This window comes from Thalia democratica, chromosome 3, assembly GCF_965202585.1.
Source record: "Thalia democratica chromosome 3, ktThaDemo2.hap1.1, whole genome shotgun sequence".
NCBI classification, from domain to species: domain Eukaryota; kingdom Metazoa; phylum Chordata; class Thaliacea; order Salpida; family Salpidae; genus Thalia; species Thalia democratica.
In genome coordinates, this window is record NC_139167.1 from 31,907,378 (window position 1) to 31,914,284 (window position 6,907).

Here is a 6,907-nt window from a genome sequence, read left to right on the forward strand (position 1 = left end):
ATCTTTAAGATATCTATACAATGTAAATATTTTAATTTTAAACTAAAAATAGATACTAAACCTGTAATTTTAAAAACCTTAATAAGTTTTGAAAACCTGGAGAAAATTTATCAAAAACATTTTGCAACCCTGGAAAGGCAACCACAATAAACATAATTTTGTACATCCAATATTGACCCTATTGTACTCTCCATATTTAATCTGCTATATCTCAAAAATTTGTTTAAAAATAATAATATCATAAAACTAACATGTAGCTTAGTTTAAACTATACTAAAGAAGATCAAGTTGTGAAAAATTTATTATTTATTTAGCAACCCCTAACCTTTAAGTTAAGTTTGTAATATTAGTAAAAAACATTTATAAAATTAAACTAAATGTTACTAAATAACTCATAATAATCAGAATTTAACTTAAGTAGTGGCATTTTTATTAATCTTTTTGCTCAAACAATTTGTCATATGCACTTTCATACTAATTTTGAAAATATAACCAGTTATTGTTAAAAACTTTTTTTTTTTCAAGTTATTTTGTAGTTGTAATGTATATAAATATATGCCACTGCTTTTAAAGCTTAAAGTCTATTTTTTATGAAATAGTATCTCACTTTCACAGTCACAAACAATTGGGAACTCAGGGACTTTAGGGAAACTCAGGGAACTTTCAAGTTATAAGAAATATTGAGAAACTCTGGGATTTTTGACTCCTTTATTTTTAACTCGGGCATTTTTTGTTTTTTCTAAAAATTTCGAGGAATTTTTAAGATTTTTTAAAAAATCTCAAGGAAAATGTTTTATAGGTCTAGAATGAAATTTAGTTAATCCAATTTCAATATTTTGTTCAAAAAAGTTAATTTATATATTTTTAAGTGATTATTTAGAAATTTTTTAGCCTTAGAATTGAAATTAAAATATCCTTAGAACTAACATTGTAAATTTTTAAGAAATAATAAAAATGTTAAGGGGTCAAAAAAAAATCAGGAAAGTTTAAGGTTACTCAGGGAAGTTTCTTGTCACTCAGAAAAGATTTTTTGACTTAAAGAATGGCAAAACTTGTATCTGCACTCAGTTTGAAAAAAGTTTAAGTATATCTAATCATATTAAAGGGAACGGGTCACTTTTGCACGAGCGTCACTTTTGCACGAAGACACTTTTGCACGAGGGGACACTTTTGCACGAGCGTCACTTTTGCACGAAGGGTCACTTTTGCACGAGGGGACACTTTTGCACGGCGACTCTTTTGCACGAGCGACACTTTAGCACGAGTGGACACTTTTGCACGGCGTCACTTTTGCACGGAGGGTCACTTTTGCACGAGGGGACACTTTTGCACGGCGACTCTTTTGCACGAGCGTCAATTTAGCACGAGGTGACACTTTTGCACGGCGTCACTTTTGCACGCAGGGTCACTTTTGCACGAGGTGACACTTTTGAACGGCGACTCTTTTGCACGGTCGTCACTTTTGCACGACGTTACATTTGCATGACGACATTTTTGCAAAGCGTCACTTTCGCACGGCGTTATATTTTCACGGGTATACTTATGAACTGAAAAGTTTTAAATAATCAGTCAATTTTGAACGAAACTTCACTTTTGCACGCTTCTAATTTTTATTTTCTCAAATAAAAATATAAATAGATTTTTTTTTGTCAATTTAAATAATATTCGCTTTTAAACACAAGTTGTTTTGAATCAATAAAATGTTGTAGTTTTTTAATGAAAAGTTATTGTAAAGTTTTTATGAAATTGTTGTTGCAAAAATTTATTTTACAAACTAAGTTTCGGTCTAATACCTCGTCAGTGCTTAAATAAATTTCTTAAATAAAAGTTTTTATCTTAAGTTTTACGGGAAACAATATAATTACGTACCACAATTCATTTATTCATATTTTTAATCTTAATCAAAATAAACTAGATGAATAAAAAACAATTTTGAATAATTTAAATAAAAATTATCTGAACTCGTTAAATTTTAAAGAGAAAGATAACCTTAATTTAGTAAGGCTTTGAAACACGAATCTTGAGTATTATTTTTTATTTATATTCTCTTGATGTTAAAATTAGTAATATATAGTTGTTAAACAAATGGTTAAAATTTATTTTAGTTTTAAACGATTGTTAAAACAAAACAAAATATTTAGTTAATATTTGAATTGTAAAGGTATTTCAGATTTTACTTGACGTTTATTTTTCAGTCTATTTTTTAATTTAGCATAAGAATAAAAAGAGCAATAAAATGATTTAAACTTGGATTATTTCAGCATTATAACTTTGCATGATCATGATAAGCCAAGGAGAAAGTAACATTTGGGAGTTTGAACTTATGTTAAAAGAAAATATACCATATTAGTCTTCAACCGCTGCAACATTTCAATAATGAGGCTTGGCAGAATTTTTTTTTATCGGTCAGTTGAAATATGGAACAAACTTACAAATGAATTAGTTTCTTGCAAAAATTTTAAAGAATTTCGATTGAAGTTAAAATTTTTTTATCAAAATTATATTTGTGTTAGTAAAATTAATAAGTAATTTTTAATAACCGTTGATTTAATTTTAAGACTAAGCTTAGTTTATAATTCAATTTATTATATTAGCAGCACCTTTACTCTTTTAATAATGAGTCCTTTTTCAATGTATTTAATGATTACTCATCTAGCCAGTCTATTTTTGATGTCCTTGGAGCGTTAGGTTTTAATTTTTGTTGTTAATCAATGCGTTTAAATATTTGACGTTCATCGTTCTACATCAAAGCGTAAATAAGTATAAGTTTGTGCTTAACATTTTGCTTTTTATGTTAACCTATAAGTTTTATATCAAACTATGTTTTTATCTTTGTTTTAATAAATAAACTTCTTGTATTAATTTTATTTTTTTATTATGTTTCTTTCAGTTTAAGTGGTCTAGGTTTTGATGCCTAGGTCCATCATATGGACTTTAAACTTGTAACTGTGTAGTAAAATATTTAATATGACATAGTTGTTGACTAATATATTATAGTTCAAAATAAACTAGAACAACTTACTTACACTCAAATTATTTTTTATCCTAGTTTCTAAATTAATTATTTTTTTGTCCCTGGTATGAATTTTTTATAAATAATTATATTCTATCTTTCCTTAGTTTGTTTCTAACATTAACTTTTACTGTTTAAGATTTTAAATTTTTCATTTTTTGCCTTTAATATAAGTATGTTTAAAATTTGGTACTAGCTAAAGAACTTTTTACCAAAATGAAAAATTGATGTTCCGTGAAAAAAAATCATTGTGCCAAAATGTCGCTGGGCAAAATCTTCATCGTAAAAATGTGACGTTGTGCAAAAGTACCGTTGTGCAACAATGCTGCCGCAACAAATGTCGCCGTGCAGAAGTGTCTCCTCGTGCAAAAATTACGCCGTGCAAAAATGACCTTGCGTGCAAAAGTGACGCCGTGCAAAAGTGTCCCTTCGTGCAAAAGTGACCCTCCGTGCAAAAGAGTCGCCGTGCAAAACTGTCCCTCCGTGCAAAAGTGACGCCGTGCAAAAGTGTCCCCTCGTGATAAAGTGACGCTCGTGCAAAAGTGACGCCGTGCAAAAGTGTCCCCTCGTGCAAAAGTGACCCTGCGTGCAAAAGTGACGCCGTGCAAAAGTGTCCCCTCGTGCTTAAGTGACGCTCGTGCAAAAGAGTCGCCGTGCAAAAGTGTCCCCTCGTGCAAAAGTGACCCTTCGTGCAAAAGTGACAGTCGTGCAAAAGTGTCCCTTCGTGCAAAAGTGACGCTCGTGCAAAAGTGACGCTCGTGCAAAAGTGACACCCACCCCATATTAAAAGTAGTTATACATCAAAAAATACTTAGATCTTAAAAATTTGTACTGAAAATTGTTCTAAAACTTTATTTAAAATATTAACATGGAGGCCACTTAACCTAGAATCTTGAAAAAACTTGAGTTTCGAAAACTTTTAAAAGACCTGATATTCATAAATTAGAACCAAAATAGTATTGTATCAATATTGTTAAAAAACTAAAAAATTGCCAGAAAAATTATTATTTTTAAAGAGTTATTTTTAATAAATACTAAAAGGTTATATATAGTCAACAAATTTATGAAAACGAAGCTCAAAAAAGCAGTAACTATTTAACAAGTACACTGTGATACCCCTTTCTAAAAGGCTTGTGTTCACTAGTAGTACTGTTTTATTAGCTGTTTTTGATTATCTTTATAACTAAGGTATAAATTTTTAAAAACTATTAGTTTTTTTTTAAATTTTCATTTTATGTATCGAGTTATAATAAATTTTCAAGTACTAAGTTCATTGACACCATTAGTTATATTTGCTATTTTACCTACTTGAATTTCTAAATTAAAAAGTTTTCTTTAAACTATATTAGATATATTTAGTGTATGGAAAGACGAAAAAGCGCTACAAGTGTTTGATACTATGACCTGGTGCACAAAGAATATTTTGCTTATCTAGTGGCTCACCTCGGATACCTTTTAACATCTTTTCCAGGATAGATATATTATTTTAAATGTGTACTTTTATTTGCTGATTCAAATTAAATTATTTGATAGTTGTAATATTTAAATGACTCAGTGGCTTATATAACTCTGTTTTCCTTAAAACCAAACGTGCTTGAAATGTGTCCATAACCACAGGTTAATTTTCAAAATTTTATAAACTTTTCTGAATTTAAATTACTTCTTGGCCTTCTTTTGACAATTAGTACATCTGACCTGATTGCTTAAATGGCCTAAGTGGTGATGTTGTTTATTTTAGGAAACTAGGTCTAGCTAACTTCTATTATTTATTTGTTATTAGTACATAGCAGGGACGTAGCTAGCTCAAAGAAGTTACGAATCTAACATAAAACTAGATAAAACTTTAATAATTATCTATTTATATTAGACATATGGAAGCTATTAGTAATTTTAAAGTAATTAGTTTCTTGTTAAATTTTATTTTTAAGTACAGTTTTAATTTTAATTTTTATCGCTTATTTATTTAAATTGTTTTAATTCTAACGAGTTTTATTAGTATACCAAATTTATTTAGCATAAGCACTTATTTAATTTTTAACATTTGATTATTACGTCATTTTATACCTTTAAAATTTAAACTTAAGTATGATTTTAATTCAATTTGTATTCATTCCAATTCAGTAATTTTTTATGAGCCTTACTACGAAAGTACTAAAATAAGTTTAAAGAAAATGAATTGCATTCTGTTATATACCTTAATATTTGTTTTTCACATTAAACTAATTTCTAAACTAAAAATAGACCCTAAGACGTGTAAAGTTGAAAACATGGAAGAAATTTTGAAAAAATGGAGTAAACTTGACAAAAACATTTGGCAACCCCTTCTAAACAAACATTAAGACCATACAAACCCTAGACTTCATACAGCTAGGGGCTAATTCTGTATATTGACTGTGCTTTTGCCTGAGTATTTGCTTAGTGTAAGATCAAAAAACAATTAATATATAAACTTTGCGATTAGATCTATTAAACGCTTATTATATGGTAATACAATAAGGTATGATCAAACCTTGTTTTAACTTGAGCTGGTCTCACGGCATACAAAAGTCCAGGCTTAGGTATTGTGTTTTTTCCTTGTTGTTTTTTCCTCGTTTTTTTTTATAAAACAATATGATTTAGAAGTTTTTACAACACTGAGTACATCAAATAGTTTATAATGCAAATTAGTAGTTTTATACATTATGCAGCATTTGTTTAAATACTGATTATTATGTCATCCGGTCAGATAAACGAAATCGAATACAGCTTTAAAGGTAAAAGGTTGGTAAAAGAAGTTTCTGATCGTAAAACTAAGAGCAATTATGTCAATGCTCAGCGAAGTTTATCGTCTTTAGATGTTTACAATATATCGGTAAAATGCAAAAACTTCAAGAAGGCTTCTGTAGATGACGACGATCAGGAAACTACCTTTGCATCAAAAAGACTTCAAAAAGAGCTAAAAGAGATTAATTTAAGCTCTCCAGGTTACATAAGCGCTTACTTAAAGAAAGACAACTTGTTTGAATGGGAAGCTATTATTCAAGGACCTCCAGGAACTTCTTACGAAGGCGGAACCTTCATTTTAGACTTGATTTTTCCGGCTAATTACCCGTTCAGGCCACCAAAAGTTACTTTTAAGACCAAAATATACCATTGCAATATTAATAGCGATGGTTATATCAGTTTAAATTTACTTCGTTCTCAATGGGTCCCGGCTATGACCATAGAAAAAGTTTTGCTGTCAATTCAATCCTTTTTAACCGATTGCAACCCTGATGACTGTCTTGTGCCAGAAATAGCAGCTCAGTACGTCAACAATCGCAAAGAACATGACAGAATTTGCAGGGAATGGACAAAGAAGTACGCAACTGAAGAAGGTGACTTTTAGTGGCTTCATTGAACGAAGTAACTTATTTGAACATTTGTACTTTATACCATGTAATGTAGTATAGAATATTTTATGTTTTTAAGTTCAGTAGTATTTAGATGTAATAAAGTTTAATCAAAACAATACATTGTTTCTATTTATATCACAATGATTTAATTATCTTTAAGTTTTTCTTTAACTTTTCTATTAATGCTAGTAAAATAAATTCTATAATGTAAAATAGTAAAACATGTATAAAAACAAGGCTTTGAAAAAAACGAATATAAAAATTATTAACCTTATCGGACAAAATAAAGTTTAATTGTAACTGGCATGTTTTTTAGTATTACATTTAACAAAAAGTTAAAAATATTGTGTATATATTTAAATTGGTAGAAAAGTAAAATCTTCACATTTTAAGAAAGAAAGAAAGAAAAATGTGAAAGCTCACAACTATGGTGAATGGATTGGTGTGAAGAAAGACCTCACGGTCAACAAACCTCAAACCATTTTTTTTATAACTATTTTTGAGAAGTTTTAGTTAAAAT

At 29.1% G+C, this 6,907-nt stretch overlaps 1 pseudogene; it reads left to right on the plus strand.

The window, feature by feature from the left end:
- The first annotated feature begins 5,723 nt into the window (after positions 1–5,723).
- On the plus strand, positions 5,724–6,380 carry LOC145832196 (ubiquitin-conjugating enzyme E2 2 pseudogene; annotated as a pseudogene).
- Positions 6,381–6,907: the final 527 nt, after the last annotated feature.